We start from the raw sequence: 17,746 nt of genomic DNA, 5'->3' as shown, positions 1-17,746 counted from the left end.
ATGTAAGAGCCCATGCAGATATAAAATAGTAAGCCAAACTTGGCGTTTGCAAGAAGAACGGTGCCTTGAAACTGACAGCAGCAACAACAATTTAATTATCCACAATCACAGTGTCACTCAGCTTTTCACCCCATCCAAACCACCAGCCATCCTCTCACTAAAAACCAAAACAAACTCCCCAAAACACACACACACACACACACACACATTAAAACACAGAGAATCATGAGATTTGTTCGTTTGTTTATTCATCCTGTATAATGTTTCTTTAGCCACTGAGCCAACTATAATACTCGTCATAAAAAGTAGGCAGATCCGTTTGAGGGCAAATCTTTATGATGAGGCCGTTTATTAAAAAAACCAAATACAGGTTGACCCAAAAACAATGCAACCCACAACAAGTTAATAACCTACATTTGTGGACATAAACTTCAGCCTATGCATGACCCTTCTACAAAGTGACAATTTTGAAGATCAAATAGGCTGACTTTTGTGCAATTTTAAATTAAGTTCCCAATTTTGGGGATCGACTCAACGGTACGGGTTTTAAAATTGAGCGGTAGCCAAACTTGCCCGATCTAAGCGCTCAAGATTGTAACATTCGGGGCAATTCGAATCACAAAAGTATACCTTAATCAACATTCAGACCTGGGAATCCCTGTTTTGAACTTGGAGTATTCTCAAACAAACTTGATGTATTTTTTTTTAAATGAGCGTACTCCACATTTAAACATGCTTCACACGCGTCTGTCTATGAGTATATAACTGCTTTCTTCAGGTCACCGATGATCTAGGGGGTGTATACTCAGACATTCAGATAATATAAAAGCTAGCACTGGCTGCGGTTTATGTACCTTAAAAATAAAGTGATTCGGTCAACAGATGTAGCAGTTATTAGCATTGTTTTAGTGTTACATTTTTTTGGTTTATCCTGTATATGACTGAAAAAAGCCATTCATTCCCCAAACCTATTCAGAAAGCAGATTGGGTTTATATGACATAGTGTTTATACAGTGGAACATACAACACAGACACCCTGCAAAATCAAATTCGCAAAATCAATGTTCCCGCGTTAAAATTGACAAAAAATCAGAACTGCCAAAACAAAACATCTTCTGCACGTCAATAGAAAAAACAATCAAATCTGCATCCAAATCAGTCAGTTTTGTTCACATATCTGGTCTAACACTGACATTAAGGCATGTTGATTTGTGTAGGTGTCATTCCTCTGAGAAGCTGTAAAAGGCAGTTTTAGTGGGTAATGAGACAAAAACCGGTACGTTTTCGTAACTCCTCAACGCATTGCCTTCAACGTTGCGGTGATTTGTGCTAACAGTAGTAACACATGTGGGAAAGTTCATACGGATTTTAAAGTCATTTGAGACATTAGTCTGCTGTTAATTGACATGCCAGAAAGAGTTCTTAAATTGATGGTAGGTCTTCGCTGACTCATTGAAAAACAATTAATTTGTTGTTATCTTCAAGAACAATAACAGATGCGCCACACAATTAAATTTCATGTACATATTTTATCAGACATTGGCGGTATGAGGATTTTAACGCGAACATTAATATTTTGCCTCATTCCGAGCGCTGAGCGCAAATGTAGGCCTACGCCTAGAAAAGCTCACGGCTGACACGCTGATCATGGCTCTTGAAAGAGCATTTTCCAAGAATGTGTGTGTGCGTACAAGTGCGCTGTGAACAGTCATAGTTGAAAATGTATGAAATTAAAGGTAAATTGAAGCTTTCATTTTTCTTAATGCATGCTAATTTTTTTTTACAAATTCAGTTCATTGGACAGGGTACATTTTTATTTTTAAAATTCGTTCTGGCATGTCGCGCAACAGCAGAACTAATATCTCACATGACTTGAGATTCCGTGTGTACTTAACGACATGTGTTAGCCCAAATCACTGACAAGTTTTAAGACAATGCGTTGAGGAGTTACTGAAATGTACCATTTTTTGGTCTCATTTTTGTACTTAACGACGTGTGTTAGCACAAATCACTGACAGTTTTAAGACAATGCGTTGAGGAGTTCTGAAATGTACCATTTTTGGTCTCATTACCCGCTAAAACGACTTCAAAAACTGAGAGGATTGACAACTACACGCTCAGCATGCCATAGCGTTCATGTTAGACAAGATATATGTGAACAAAACGGACTGTTTTGGATAAAGATTTGATTGTTCTGTCTAATGACATGCAAAACATGTTTCGGTTTAGTTGTTCTGATTTGTGTTGTTGATTTTAACACGGGAAGCTTGATTTTGTGAATTTGATTTGTGGGAGGGGGGGAGGGGGTGTCTGTGTTGCAGGTTTCACTGCATAGACACTACGTCATGAAAACCCAATTTTGTTTCTGAATAAAGTAGGGAAATTAATGGCCTTTTCAGTCATATACTTGGTTTTTCAATCAACAGCCTCATCAGTAAGATCTGCCCTCAAACGCATCTGCCTACTTTTTATGACGGGTAGTGTAGAAACCTCTGCAAGCATTCTCAGCCGAATCAGATGGAAAAGCACAGAATTGTGATGGTACTCTGAATTTGATCATCGTCCCCAGCGAACCCAGTAACCAAGGTGCAAACAGCCTTCCCTTAATGTAGCGGTCCTTCCTGAAAAATAAAGAAAACATATAACTGAGCACCTTCAGTATTCACGGGATGGGTTTTGGTTAGCGAGGGGAGGGTGTGTGTTGGGGGGAGAAGGTGTGTACGTGTTGAGCAGTGTGTGTGTGTGTGGGGGAGGAAGCACTTGCTCTTCACATGACCATTGGGATCGGGGATGGTGTGTGTGATATTGTAATCTAAACTATTAAAAAAATCTGTGCGTGTATGAACTTTGTGCTCGGCAGAAATGTTTCTCGATTTTACTTTTAGTCAAAAACAAGTGTGCCCTCAACCCACACACTTTCGCTCTTCAGCATCAACACTATACAGTTTGAGTTTCATTGGGAAATGTGTCTCGATTTCAGTCCAAAACAGAACTTTCAGGATCCAAAGCACTCGCCTGTCAGCCTTTTTATTAAAATACATTCAACCCACCACATTTTCCAGTGATGAAGATTCTGGGGATGTGTGTTGATCCCATTGATTTTGGCCATTTCAGATCTGGCCAGTTGTACATGGGATAGGAACATAACTTCACCCGGCCAGACACATAAAATATTGACACCCTGACAGTCAGTGACTGCTTCATGTGCATAGTTGAATTTTGTTTATGAACGAATTTCTCAAAAGTCACTCGCAGAAGTAAAGAAGTAACATTTTTGTTTATCTGAGAGTGGTTTCCACAACAAAATCTAACTCTGAGCAGGAAGAAGCCAGGGTGTTGAATGTAGAAGTATCCGAGTGAACAGATTCATTCTTATTCCATGTAAAAGCCTGGCAAGATCTAGGATGGTGAGCCAAGGGAAGAATAACTGTATGTGCCTTTAAAATAATTCCAGTAAATTAGTAATGATTTCATTTTATCTTGCAATTTTGTTTTACTTTCCTGTGCTGCATTAGTTCATTCACACTGTGTAATTTACTTTAAGAATAGTGGCAAAGGATTTGAGAAGAGAAAGAGAACTAAAACCAAGCTTTATGTACCATTTTGTATAAATAGTACAAATTGTACTATGCAAGGATACATACAGATGTAAGAATTTATTTTATACAAAGCCGTAATGTTTTTGTGTCAATAAACTTGCATCTCCTGCCACTACTCTCAGATTCAGATGTAACAAGTGTTGACATAGCTGAATGTATCTATCTAGATTGTAAGTGCATCTAATGTGAAACGCAGATCTCTTTACTACACAAAGTACAAAAGTCTGCCAAAAACATATACACATGCAAGCTTCAAACTACTATCACCAGTGCCAATTTACATATCATACATCAATTTTACAATAACAATTTAATAGGCACAAGCAGGTATAGTACTTGGTAGTGGTACAGGAATGTGTAACTTACTCTTCATGGTAGTCTGTAAAGCAGCATACCCACTCAGTCTGAATCCTCTCCAGAATCCATATATATCTGAAGGCAAGAGCTGTATGAACACTTCATCACACATCATCTCTGGTTTCTTAGGAGGCCTGAAAAAACACACCATAAAATAATTAATTAACAATAAATAATAACTGTATTATAATTAAACCACTCGCTCATTGATTCTTTTATCCCCTCTTTCACAATCATAGTTTATACAGCAGCATTTACCTCTGACTCTGTTCATGCAGAGTAAATATCAAGTATTTAAACAGAAAAATAAGTCATTGTTGAATAACCCTTCTAAAAATACACAATAGACACACTTTCAGTGGCAGTGATTCAAGTGAAGTCAGTTTCTTTCTTCATTTGTATACACACACAAATTGTTTTGGGCCAGTTAGTGTTACTCTTGGCTTTACACACTTACTATATCAAATTATACATGCATTCAGCTTAGAAAACATACTTCTAATGTTGGGAGTGCAGTGTGAGCCAGGACATTTACAGCAAATAAGGATACACAACAGTTCATTCAGAGATAGATTTGCCATTCACTGCATTATATTGTTAGTTGAATGAGATAGATCTACAGCGATGCTTCAATGCATTAGATTAGCTTTGTTTTAGTGTCTACTGTTCATTGCTCCACCGTGGGAAATTCAGTCAACAGTGCACAGTTCCGAAGAAACCGATGCTGCTGTGCATAATCATTGATGCATTGACGATCGTTCATTGTCAATGTCACTGTCAGAAAAACAACAACTGTATCTTTCATCGTCACCACTACACAATGGCTCGTAGGCCTATTTTCCTATGACACTGAACACGGTTTCGGAGACACTCAGACAGTACTGCCTGGCCCATAGATCTAGATCTACCCTTGCTCTCACTTTCTAACAAATGTATTATTGCAATATAATCTGACACACACTCACACACCGAGGCGCACAAACGAACACACACACCGTGGGACACACAAACTACACGCACACAACGGATGAATCTTGCTCTTACCTGTTGGATGATCCAAACCGATTAAAATCAGCGACAGGAAGATGTACAAGCCAAATTTGTACAGTCGCTGATGTAAAAAGTGGAAATTTAGTCAATGTTCATAGCAAATCTCCCGACTCAAGGCAGATCGTGTCCCAAATCAGCTGTGCCGGTCACTTCACGACTTGTATTTGAACCCCCTCCAAAGCGCAATCAATGTTTCAACTTCTTTGTCGACATCATTCTTTGGTTCATGCGTCGGACTGCCGAATATTTGATTTTTTTGTACAGCAAAATCAAAGACTGTCATGGCGGCCGCCATTTGTGTTTTTGCAATAGTTCGAAACTAAGGAATTTGGTCCTCCTCGGAGGAGGACTAAATTTGGGCAAGTTAAGGTCACCAACTTAGGTCGGAACATTTGAAAATATCGTGCCATGCATTGCGCACTAGAGCGATAGTTTCGAACTTTGGATTTAGTTCCCAACTAGCTTGATACTAATGATAGTCTCCATTCATGCATTCCACTACTGGACTTGTGATGATCGGGTCACGGTAGACACGGTATTGAAAACAGATTGGTGTAATGAGATGAAACTGTGCAAGATAGCCACAGAAAGTAACCTGTTCTGAAACGATAATTTATTTAACTTTCTCCTTTCGTTAAAACTTGCCAAGTTGTACCGATTCTGACATTTTGTCGATTTGTTTAACTGTAAATGTACGATGATAGGTAATGTTTAACGCCCTCACGGTAAAACCAACAGGGGCATGTGCCGGGTTTTACCCCGATTGTAGATGTTAAAAAAAAAAGAGACAGAAAACAAACAAAAATGAAAAGGGCACCGCCAGGGAGGGTGGTTGTCGAGCTCCAGTTCACGGTCAACGAGGCATCCATCTCTCACTCTCTCTCTCTCTCTCTCTCTCTCTCTCTCTCTCTCTCTCTCTCTCTCTCTCTCTCTCGCTCTCTCTCGCTCTCTCTCTCGCTATCTCTCGCTCTCTCGCTCTCTCTCGCTCTCTCTCTCGCTCTCTCTCAATCCAATCCAATCTCTCTCTCTCTCTCTCTCTCTCTCTCTCTCTCTCTCTCTCTCTCTCTCTCTCTCTCTCTCTCTCTCTCTCTCTCTCTCTCTCACGTGCAACATGGCGGCGAGCAAGCACTGCTCTGAGGGGGCTGCGATGTTTTCCAGACAATTTGATAGTTTCAAGTGACTCTCGGTGGCCAAATTTATGACAGTGGCATTCTAAGTGATCCTGGCATCTGAAGAAGTTATCAGTTCGTTTCATGATTGTGGTGAAGTCGAGAAATTTGGACATTTTCTGTGTGATACTGTGCATCAAAATAGGCCTACAGTTTCAAACCCAGTTGGAGTTCAGCTCATCCGTCATTTTCCAGTATTTGTGTATCTGTGCACCCGTGTAACCGTACCCGCACCCGTGGTGAGCGTGCATCAGTCTGTGACCCATATACATGTCAACATCGGCAATCACGAGCATGACCTTGTAAACTTGTTGTGACCAGTTAGGCCTTGTCAACAATGCCTTCGTGTGCTATTAGTCACCGTGTGAAAACCGGTGTATGGACATGGACTCTGATCTCACTGCTGTATAAGAAAGCTGAGAGCTACAGTAGGCGCCGTATGTACCAGGGGATCAAAGCTGGTGGACTTGTGCTATCGCTGTTTTTCACTCTGACATTTCTGCAACTGGTTTGTGATGACGTAGGGGGAAACCCCGATGACAGTCCCGCGTACATGGTGGCAGTGATGTCATACATGAGGGACAGGAGAAAGTGGTCCAGTGCCAGAGTCCGCATCATCATCAGAGTGACTGTACACGGTCTATTACTCATCAACAGTGCCTGTGGCATGATCGTCTTCGTGGTTGCTCTTCTCTTGCTGGGGGGCGATATTGAGCAGAATCCTGGGCCCAATCCATCCTCTCCTGCAAAATCGGCAAACAACAGCGAGGGGCGTGGCAGTCCAATGTCGATGACGTCACAGTCGGTGCCTATCCCGCCTGATTCCAGTGCCATGATGGATGCCCTTTTTCAACGACTGCAGCAGATGCACAACACTACAAAACAGGAGATCGTTGAATCACAGAACGCGGCTATGGACAGCTTGAAGAAAGACATGAAGACAGACATGAATGATCTGAAGGAGTCTCTGTCGTCACAACTTAAGGCTAGGACTGATGAACTACAGAATCAGTGTTCCAACCTGCAGAAAGAAAACAAAGACCTTAAAGGTATGATCAACGAACTTTCACTGAAATGTGACTCTCTCGAGAATCACAGTCGCAGAAACAACTTGCTGTTCTTCGGTGTGCGTAAAGACCTTGACAATGAAAGTTGGGGGGACTGTGAAGAGAGTGTGAGGGAGGTGATCAGCGAAGGGATGGGTATCAATGAGTTTGTTGACATCGAGAGAGCGCATCGTACAAAAGGTAACGCGATTGTGGTCAAATTGTTGTCCTACAAACAAAAAAGTCTCATTCTTAGCAAATCACGCAATCTGAAACGCACAGAGGACTTTAAGAATGTAACCGTTAGGGAGGACTTCTCTGCGCTAGTTAGGGCGAAAAGAAAGGGCCTGAGCACCAAGCAAACAGAGTTGTACGAAGCGGGGAAATACCCCAAAATGCGTTTTGACAAACTCGTTTCCTCTGAGGGCGTGTACACTTACGATCTTGAGAGAGAACTAGTGGTCAAGCTGAAGGAGTGGGAGGGGGCACCACAGAGAGGCAAGCCAATTAGAGGGGATGATGTTCATGAAGAGAGGTTTGGCGGGGGTGCGGAGGGAGGGGAGGATGAAAACTCACAAAGATCGATGTATGACTGGGGTCACGACCCCTTTGGCAACCCCTCTGCAGACTTCCCCCCACTCGATCGGCATCAACCCAATGACGACGAAGGGTCTCAGTTCGCTTTTGGCAAAGACATGGCGTTTCCACCGTCACAGGGAGACCCTGGCACGTCGTCATCGGAGACACGTGCACGCCGCGACAGCCACATTCCTATGCGCGACATGAACAAAAGTCCCATGCAGCTACGCCAGCGCTCGGGGTCTAGGGCCAATCAGAATGACAACACGCAGCCAAAAATAAACTCGGCACTAGGCCTACAACGGGGAAACACCGCACAGGGTAGAGGGCAAACTCAGCAGCAGGTCAGAGGTGGGAAAACTCCTGGGACAGGTGTAAGAGGGGGTAGAGGTAGGGGTGGCTCCACAAGCACAAACAGATAGGGGTGTGGCCAAGGCCCAAGTTCTATTCGCATTTGTACTTGGAATTGTGACGGTTGGTTACAAAAACTTGATGTAAAGGATGTGATTGACTGTTTGCTAAGTTTTGACATTTTTTCATTGAATGAAACCTTTGTTGATTTTGATAATCGAGAGTACCCTGTGTTCAAAGACTATGATGTGCATGTTTCTAAGGCTGTCAGATTATCGCAGAGAGCAAGATGTTCGGGTGGTGTGATGGTTTTTGTTAAAAAACGATTGTCACAGCTAGTGAAACGCATTGATGTTAAATATAAACACACGGTTGTACTGGAAATAAATAAAACGTTGTTCGGTTTAGATAAGAATGTGTTTTTGATTTGCATGTATTTACACCCATATGACAGCAAATTTTGGGATGTTTCCGAATATGGCTATGGTATTGAAATTCTAGAACAATGCATTGTTGATTTGTTTGAATCTATTCATGAGGATTTCTCTCTGATTGTGTGTGGAGATTTGAATGCTAGAACAAGTTCGAATAATGCTGTGCCTGATGATAGTTTTGATGAGGATTGGAATAAAGTGTGTTTTAGAGATTCAGATTATGAAATGTGTGCAAGGATTTCTGATGATAAAGAAACAAACGCGTTTGGTAAAGAGCTGCTTGATATGTGTTCTATGTTTGGTTGTATTATAATGAATGGCTTACGGCAATTTGATTGTGATGATTCTTTAACTTTTGTGTCTTATTCGCTCGTTACGTGTCATGTCTTCTGTTGATTCGTCACATTTTCCTGTCTCATTAGTGTTGAGTTGCCTAAACAATATTGATTTTTCTGACAAAGTTCAGGCAAGCAAACCAAAATGGATTTCTAAAATGTGTTGGGACCAGTCTAAAGATCAGAGCTTTTTGGAAACTTGGTGTGCTTGCCCTTGAGTAGCTGTAAGATTCTGTGATGGCTTATATAAATTCTGGAGGATGTAATTTTGGTGCTATAAAGAACCGACGCGCTCACAAAACAAAACGAACACTAGAATTGGAAAATTAATTAAAGTTTATTGAATACTTGTCGATGTCATGGTAATTCGGAATCAGCTCATAATATCAATATATAAAAGGCTAAACATAAATCTATGGAGAGGCTAGGTAACCTATATCGGAGCGTGGCGGAAAAACTAATCTAAGTTTAGAAAGTGAATTAAAGCTAAAATGTGAAGTAGAAAGGACTAGCTTGAGTGAGAGTGCAGGACAGTAAAGTGTGAAGCGTGGAGCATGGAGCGAGAAGCGCGGAGCGTGGAGCGAGAAGCGCGGAGCGGTGGAAACTGATAGAAAAGAAAAAACTAAACTTAGAATTCGAAACATCAAACTAAACATCAAAGATGGCCTAAAAACATAAACATCAAAGGTGTCCTAAAAACATAAACATCAAAGATGGACGACAAAATGGCGGCCGAAACAAGATGGCGGCAAATCAATAAAAAATCACCAAGACAAAAATATGTTAGAAAAACCCTACATAGAATAAACGTAGGACACAGAAACGGAAAGAAGACAAAGAAACGGACAGAAGACACAGAGACGGAAAGAAGACAAAGAAACGGAAAGAAGACACAGAGACGGAAAGAAGACACAGAAACGGACAGAAGACAAAGAAACGGACAGAAAACACAGAAACGGACAGAAGACACAGAAACGGACAGAAGACAAAGAAACGGAAAGAAGACACAGAGACGGAAAGAAGACAAAGAAACGGACAGAAGACACAGAAACGGACAGAAGACAAAGAAACGGACAGAAGACACAGAAACGGACAGAAGACAAAGATTCAAAACGAAAATTACACGAATTCGGTAAATAAAAGAAACATAGTCAGAAATGGATACTCGCCTTTGACAGCATCAATAATCTAAAAACAGACTCAAGGCGAGCAACTGAACCTGAACTACAAAATAACTTAAAAACAAAACTGGAGGCTGGCAGAAAACACTGGGCCCCGGAACAGAGCAAAAAAATCTATCTATCCTAAAACATCTTGTTCCGTGAACGGCTTCCCAGTAAGTGACGACGAATACAGGCTATCCACCACAGAGGTGAACTAAAAATACTGCGCGTTACTACAATATTACTGTTGCAAAACATGCGTCCCGTGCTCTCCGGGGAAAAACTCCATAGGCTGTCCAGCGTGAGCCATACAGGCACATGAAAATAATATCAGAAAAACGCCGGCCACACTACCTTGTTTATGAATTAGTTCGTTACAATATTTAACGTCATTAAAACAAAACAAAGTTCGTACCAGGACGCTCATACTTAAAAAAAAGAAAACTAGAGGATAAAGAGCGAGCTAGACCCGCACGCGAACCTACAGAGGTGGCTGCAAAATGGGAACAAATAGGGGCAAAAGTAAGATAAGATAATAAAAGTGAAAGAACAAAAAGGGGAAGCCACCACCACGGAAAGTCGCATGCGAGTCAAGCTAGAAGCAAGACTAAAAAACACAAGCAAAACAAAAAGAATCTAGATACACAGAAGGCTCCTTAGCAGGGGCATTCACATTCCCCCCTCGAAGACATCTTAGTCTTTACAAAAGTCGACATAAAAAATCAACAAAAATCATCGAATACATACGTGGTTCAAAAACAAAATCCGAAACATTACAGAATCCTTTTGGCATTATCCAAAACGTAGCTGTTCGAAACGCACTCTCATACGTGGTTCAAAATACAAAAATCCGAAACGTTACAGAATCCTTTTGGCATTATCCAAAACGTAGCTGTTCGAAACGCACTCTCAATGAGTCTCAATCTAAAAAATCACACGTGTTCTTTCAACAAATGTAACATCATATTTCGTCGGTCCGTCACTGTCAACATATCGTGTCAACATTATTCTTACACCTTTACATAACCCGCAACTCAGTATGAAAGACTGTAGTCGCAACCTACAAAATACAAAAGAAAAACATCTTCAGTCGTCTTAATCATAAGCACAGGCATCCGCACGCGGGAAGGACTAAACAAACCGATTCATTAAGCGCTTGCCTCTGTCAAGAGCTTTCGTTCCAAAATGCGGAACCAAAAACATATATACAAATGGAGAGAAATCACAAAGTCACAAAATATTTGCATTAAGACGAAATTTTCTCCCCAAATCAAAACAGCGCCACCTGTCAAAAAAGGCGAACGGATTACGTCAGACCAAAACATGCACAAACGGTCTGTCGAAACAGTAACGTTCACTGGAAAAGTCATTGGGTGTCCGGGTCTGCCTTCACCAGCACGGTCAGCTTAGAGATGGGGCGCCAGTAGTAGAAAGTGGAATGGCTCGTCTTCGAGGTGACCTTGACAGTCTTGAGCTTGCAGGTTCTCACGAGTCCATCGTCGCTGGGGCGAACCTCCGTCACGAGTCCAAGAGGCCAATCTGCTCTGCATACGGCTTCGTCACGTAGCACGACGACATCTCCGACAGCAAGGGGAAGAAGCCACTTTCTTCTTCGTCGCAAAGAGGCCAAAAAGTCTAGCCTCCACAGTCTCCAGAACTCGTCAGCAAGTCGCTGAACTCTTCTCCATTTCTTCCTCGCCTCGACGTCAGCGCCATCGAAGATGCCAGGGATAGGCAGTACCCCGACAGCCTTCATTGTCAGGATGTGGTTCGGGGTAAGAGGGAGAGGGCCGGTGGGGTCTTCCAAGGACTCAACGGACAGGGGACGAGAGTTTACGATAGCCATGACCTCCAGCAAAAAGGTTCTGAGGGTGGAAGTGCTCAAGCGGGAAGGATATTTGCGCATGAGGCCGTTGAGGATTCGTCTGACTGTGCCAATCTGCCTTTCCCAGACTCCTCCCATGTGACTTGCCTTAGGCGTGTTGAAAATCCATTCGCATTGACGATCTTCAAGCCTCTTCTTCAACTCTTCTTTCTCAATGGAGTTCCAAGCTTCCCTCAACTCTCGTGAAGCGCCCACAAAGTTCGTACCTCTGTCACATCTCAACGTCCTGATCGGACCTCTGATGGCTATGACGTTTCGAAGGCCATTGATGAGGGCATCAGCAGAGAGATCATCCAGGACTTCGAGGTGAATCGCTCGCATGGAGAGACACGTGATCATAAGGCCGTAGCGCTTGACTTGCCTACGTCCCTCTGCGACAATGAAGGGGCCGAAACAGTCCATGCCACAGGATGTGAACGGGGCGGATTCTTCAACCCTGTCCAAAGGAAGATCGGCCATCTTCTGTGAAGCCTCCTTTCCGTACATCTTCTTGCATGTGACGCAATCCTTCAAAACTTGCGCAACCACGCGACGTATTCCAAAGATCCAGTAACCACGTGACCTAATGTGGTGAATGACGTTGGTCCTGCCAGCATGTCCCAGAGTTTCATGTGCTTCGGCGATCAACAGTTTGGAAACATGACAGTCTTGTGGCAGCAATTTTGGCTTGGACCATATGAGGTTCTTGGCATTTCTCAATCTTCCTCCGACTCTGTAGAATCCTTTCTCGTCTTTCTCAACGTTCAACTTCTTCAGTGTTTCTTCCCGAGACTTGCTGGGAGCAGAAAAGAATTCTCTTTGTGTAGCGAGGACAATTTTCTCTTCCGCTGTAGCTTCCGACGCCAGAACTTCTAAAGCAGGCATGTTCCGTTTGGTGTTGAGGAACCTGAGAACCTTTGCAATCCCTCGAACCAAAAAGCTCCATCTTGAGAACTTGGCAAAGGTTGCCTCCATCCCCACGTCAGATGTTTCAGCAATGGACGTGACTCTGCAGGAGCGTACTTCCAGATCATCTCTCTCAACAGTGGCTGTGATGTTTCCTCTTGGAATGTCAGACTGCCACAGGAACTGAGGACCTGAAAACCAAGTAGAGGCGTTGAGCTCTTTGACGCTTAGTCCTCGAGAGGCATGGTCAGCTGGATTCTGCTCAGTGGGGACATGATTCCACTGACTGACGGAAGAGACTCTGAGGATCTGACTGATTCTATTGGCAACGAACACGTGAAACCTCTTCTGTTGATTTGCGAGGTACGCCAAAACGATAGTGCTATCAGTCCAAAAGACGTGCTCAAGCTTTTCGTACTTCAGCTCCTTCTCCAGAAATGAAGACATCTTGGCAGAAAGTGTTGCGGCTTGTAATTCCAGGCGAGGGACAGTTACCTGCTTCAAAGGGGCCACTCTTCCTTTGGCCATGACAAGACTGCAATGGACTTTGTCATTCTCATCTTTCAAACGTAGGTAGGAACATTGACCGTAGCCTCTTGTGCTGGCATCGGAGAAGTGGTGTAACTGAACCTGCGTCAAAGTTCCCAGGGTCGATGGAACAAAGTTTCGCGGAATGCTGACCTGTCTTAGACCGGGCAGCTCATCCATCCAGCTCTTCCAGAGGCCTTCCAAAACCTCGTCCAGTTCTTCATCCCACTCTGAGGTCTTCCTGCATGCCTCCTGGAGAATAATCTTGCCCTTCAGAATGAACGGAGCAAGGAAGCCAAGCGGGTCGAACAGCGCTGCCACTGTAGCAAGGACTCCTCTTCTCGTCTTCGGTTTCTCCTTGAGGTCGGGAGCGAAGGTGAAGGTGTCGTCTTCTATGCACCACTGTAATCCCAAAGTGCGCTCCAAAGTGCCAGTGTCGACTGCACTTCCAAGATTCTGACGTTTAGAAGCTGAACATTCCTCGGGAGGGAACAAACTGAGAAGCTCATCGCTGTTAGACGTGATCTTGTGCAGGTGCAGCTTCCTCTTGCTACAGATCTCTCGAGCTCCCATGAGAACTTTGGCTGCAGAAGAGACGTCGTTGGCAGCATGCAGTCCGTCGTCTACATAGAAGTCATTCTGAAGGAACTGTGCGGCATCTTCGTCTTCGTGAGAGTGGTCGCGTCCCGCCTGCTGTAATGCGTAGTTGGCACAACCTGGTGACGATACTGCGCCGAAGATGTGAACGCGCATTCTGTAGTCGACAGGAGGTCTGGTGCGATCTCCATCTTCCCACCATAAGAAGCGCAGGAAGTCACGGTGTTCCTTGGTGACATGAAATTGATGAAACATCTTCTCGACGTCGCACGAGAAGGCGATCTCTCCCTTGCGAAAACGGCAAAGAACTCCGACGAGAGAATTGAAAAGGTCGGGACCTTGCAGCAGTGCTCCGTTGAGACTCTGACCATGTTTCTGTGCGCTGCAGTCGAAGACCACGCGGATTTTGCCTGGCTTCTTGTCATGATACACGCCATGGTGAGGGATGTACCACGATCTGTCGTTCTCTACTTCGTCTCTTGGAATCTTCTCAGCGTGGCCGCTCTCGATGATCTCGCTCATGAACTTGCAGTAGTCTTGTGCGTACATAGAGTCTTTCTCAAACCGGCGACTCAGCGAGTTGAGTCTCTTCAGTGCAACATCACGATTTGGGGGAAGCTCAGGGTTATCTGCACGAAAGGGTAAGGGCATTTCGTAGTGGCTCTTCTCATTCACCTTGATGGATCTTGCCAGGATCTCCATGAACTTGACGTCCTCTTGGGACCTGTTTCCCGTCTCCGATTCAACAAAATCCCTTTCCATGACCTGGAGTGCGTCGGAGATGCTGGGTTCGGCGAGCGTCGTGCGATATACGAAAGTGACTGATTCACCTTCGTACTCGCTGGGACAATACTGTTCTGTAAGAGACACGTGCATCACGTCATGGACAGACTGTTCTGGCGACACTTGTCCCAGTATGGTCCAACCCAACGGTGTGAGAACGGCGTATGGGTCTCCCTTGATGACTCTCTCTGGCATGAATAGCTCTGCATGATCGTAGCCAATCAACAACCCGGGAGTGCAGCCTTCGAGCAACGGGGGAATCTCGCTGGCAATATGACTCAAATGCTTGATGTTACGAGCGGTCTCTGATGTTGGTATGTTCTCAGTGTCATTGGTGAGATGGTCCGTCGTGTAGAGCGTTTTCAGGTTGTGGGAAACATTGGAGTTGAGGGCCTTGACACACAATCCGGTCACTCTCTGACATTCGATATGAGTGTTCTGAGAAGTCATAGTGTTCAGCCTCAATGACGCTGGCTCAGAATGAGTGTTCAGCTTGTCACTCAAAGATTCAGTAACGAAGGAGATGCAAGACATGGTGTCAAGCAGCGCGTATGTCGTATGCTCTACCGTGGGATTCTCTTTCGTCGAAACTCTGACCGGAACAATCATGGTAGCTCTGACTGGTCTGTCTGACTTGTTGGTCGTCGCGAATGCTGATCCAGAGGCAGAAACACGGGCATCTTGACTGATACAGACAAACCTTGAAGAATCTGGCGGTCCCCGGGCATTCCGTTGCTGATTGGGCATCTTCTTCCTGTAGCTGGGCGCTCCATGCAGCATAGTGAGATGTGGGCCTTGGCACTTGTCACATATCGCCCTGGTAGTGCAGTCTACACTTCTATGGTCAGTCTTTCTGGCACAGGAAAAGCACAAGGACGCTTCGTACATGAAGTGTTTCCTGTCCTCAACGGGAATCTCATCGAACCTCTGGCATCTGAGTAGAGGATGAGAAGAAGAGCTGGTCGGAAAACGAACGGCACAAAAGGGACAGACTTCGTCGCAGTTCGTATTCAGGACAGTTTTCGCGTGATGCTGACAAAGACATTTGTCACACTCTTGACATGCAGATGCAGTAGAACAATCCGTACTGTACGATGTTTTCTTGGGGACTGATGAACTGGCGGTCTGTGAGGTGGAAGAGGCGGCAGATTTGCTGGAGGAGAAAAGGGGCTCGCAAAGGATGTCTGCCTCTGTCTTGATGAAAGCTGACAACTCCTCAAAGGTAGGGTAGCGTTTCTTCTCGTTCTTGGTCTTGTTTACTTTCCGCACCCAGTTTCTCACCAACCAATCTGGAAGCTTGCTCATGAGTGTCTTGTGATAGGCTTGGTCTTCCAGATTCTGTAGCTGGCCTATCACTCGGCTCGCCACAAGGCATTGTCCAAGAAAGTCCGAGAAGGCGCGGAGGGCTTGTCCATCTTTGGGTTTGATTACCGGCCATGCATCTAGTTTCTCTCGGAAGGCTCTGGCAACGACGAAAGAACTGCCGAACCTTTCCTCCAACGTCTGAAGGGCCTGCTGATAGGCCTGGGCATCCCTGATCAGAAAGAGTCCCTTGACCGCATCCTTCGCCGGACCGTCCAAGTACTTCTCCAAGTAGAGGAGCTTTTCCTCTGCAGAAACGCCCTGCCGCTCAATCAAAAGAGTGAATGAGGACCTCCAGAGAGGGTACGTCAAAGGATCTCCTGAAAACGTAGTGGGCTCCTGCGTCGGTAACCTGTTGATCAGGAGAGCCTCAGCTAGAGTACGAGCTAGGGCAGAACCCTCGGAGAGCGCTGGCTGGCCTAGCATCTGAGGAAGGTATGCATCTTGCCCGTAGTAGACGTCTGAAGGGCCCGTGACCGGAGCCTCTTGAAAACCATGCTGTGTGTAGTCAGTGTCAGGAGCAAAGCTTGCAGCGTGGTCATATTGCTGTGTTTGCATGGGAGGATGCATGACAGAAGGCCCATATGCAAAGTTTGGCACATAGGTCGGAGACTCTCGGGAGGTCATGGCAGGAAAAGGACCAGGGAAAGGCCCGGGAAAAGGTCTCGCTGATGGATTGAGGGATTTGTGAGGGAAACGGGAAGGCGCGTAGATCTGGCGAGGACGATCTTCGTGGCTTGGAATCTCAGCTTTGACAAACTGAGGCCGAAAGGAGGTCGCGAATTGGCCTCCGACTCTTGTCGTCATCGTGGTGGCTGTAGTCATCGTCGTAGTGGTAGGAGCCGTGGCTGTGACCGCTGCTGGAAGTGGGTGAAAAGCGGAGACAGGTTGGGCAAGGGTCCTGGAGATGCCTCGAAGAGTGTCGCGGATATCCTCGGCGGCCGACTGGAGATGCGGAGGGGCATAAGCCCTGACCTCCGTGGGCTGCTGAAGTGGCGAGAGTCCAGGCTTGGCTGCCGCAGGCTGATGTTGCCCAGAGACGAGGGTGTTGGCTGCCGGCTGGTGACGCGGGCGGGCGTAGGTGTCGGCTGTCGCAGGCTTATATGTATCTTGTGTGTGCTGTGTGTGCCTATCATACCCTACCGCCACATCTCCTATGCTCTCTGAGTGTGTACCTACATGCAGGGGGTTGTGAGTACCTAGGTACCTATCAATGGGGCTGTCACGAGGTAGTTGGGGCATGAATCTTTCTCTAGCCCTTTGCTGGTCTTCTATGTCAGTTTTAAGGATCTTAAAAACGTCATGCTCTTCTTGCATCTTGCCTTCTCTCTCCACCCTCTCTAGTGCAGCCTTAACTTCCTTTTCTTTTTTCTTCAAAGCTAACTCTTCATCTTGAGCTTCTCTCTCTAAACGAGCACACTCTCTTTCCATCTCTCTTCTTTCCAACTCTCTTTCCATCTCTGCCTTCTTCTCAGCAGCCAAAGCTTTAGACCTAGAAGCCTTCTCCTCTAAAAGCAAAAGAGTTTCTTCTTGTCTGGCCCTTTCATCTGCGACCATTTGCTGGGACCTAAATCTCGCTGCACTAACCGCCAAAGAAGCATCTAGAGAAACCTCTCTAGCACC

Source organism: Littorina saxatilis, linkage group LG10, assembly GCF_037325665.1.
Source record: "Littorina saxatilis isolate snail1 linkage group LG10, US_GU_Lsax_2.0, whole genome shotgun sequence".
Classification (NCBI taxonomy): Eukaryota; Metazoa; Mollusca; class Gastropoda; order Littorinimorpha; family Littorinidae; genus Littorina; species Littorina saxatilis.
Note: the sequence above shows the minus strand (reverse complement) of the source record.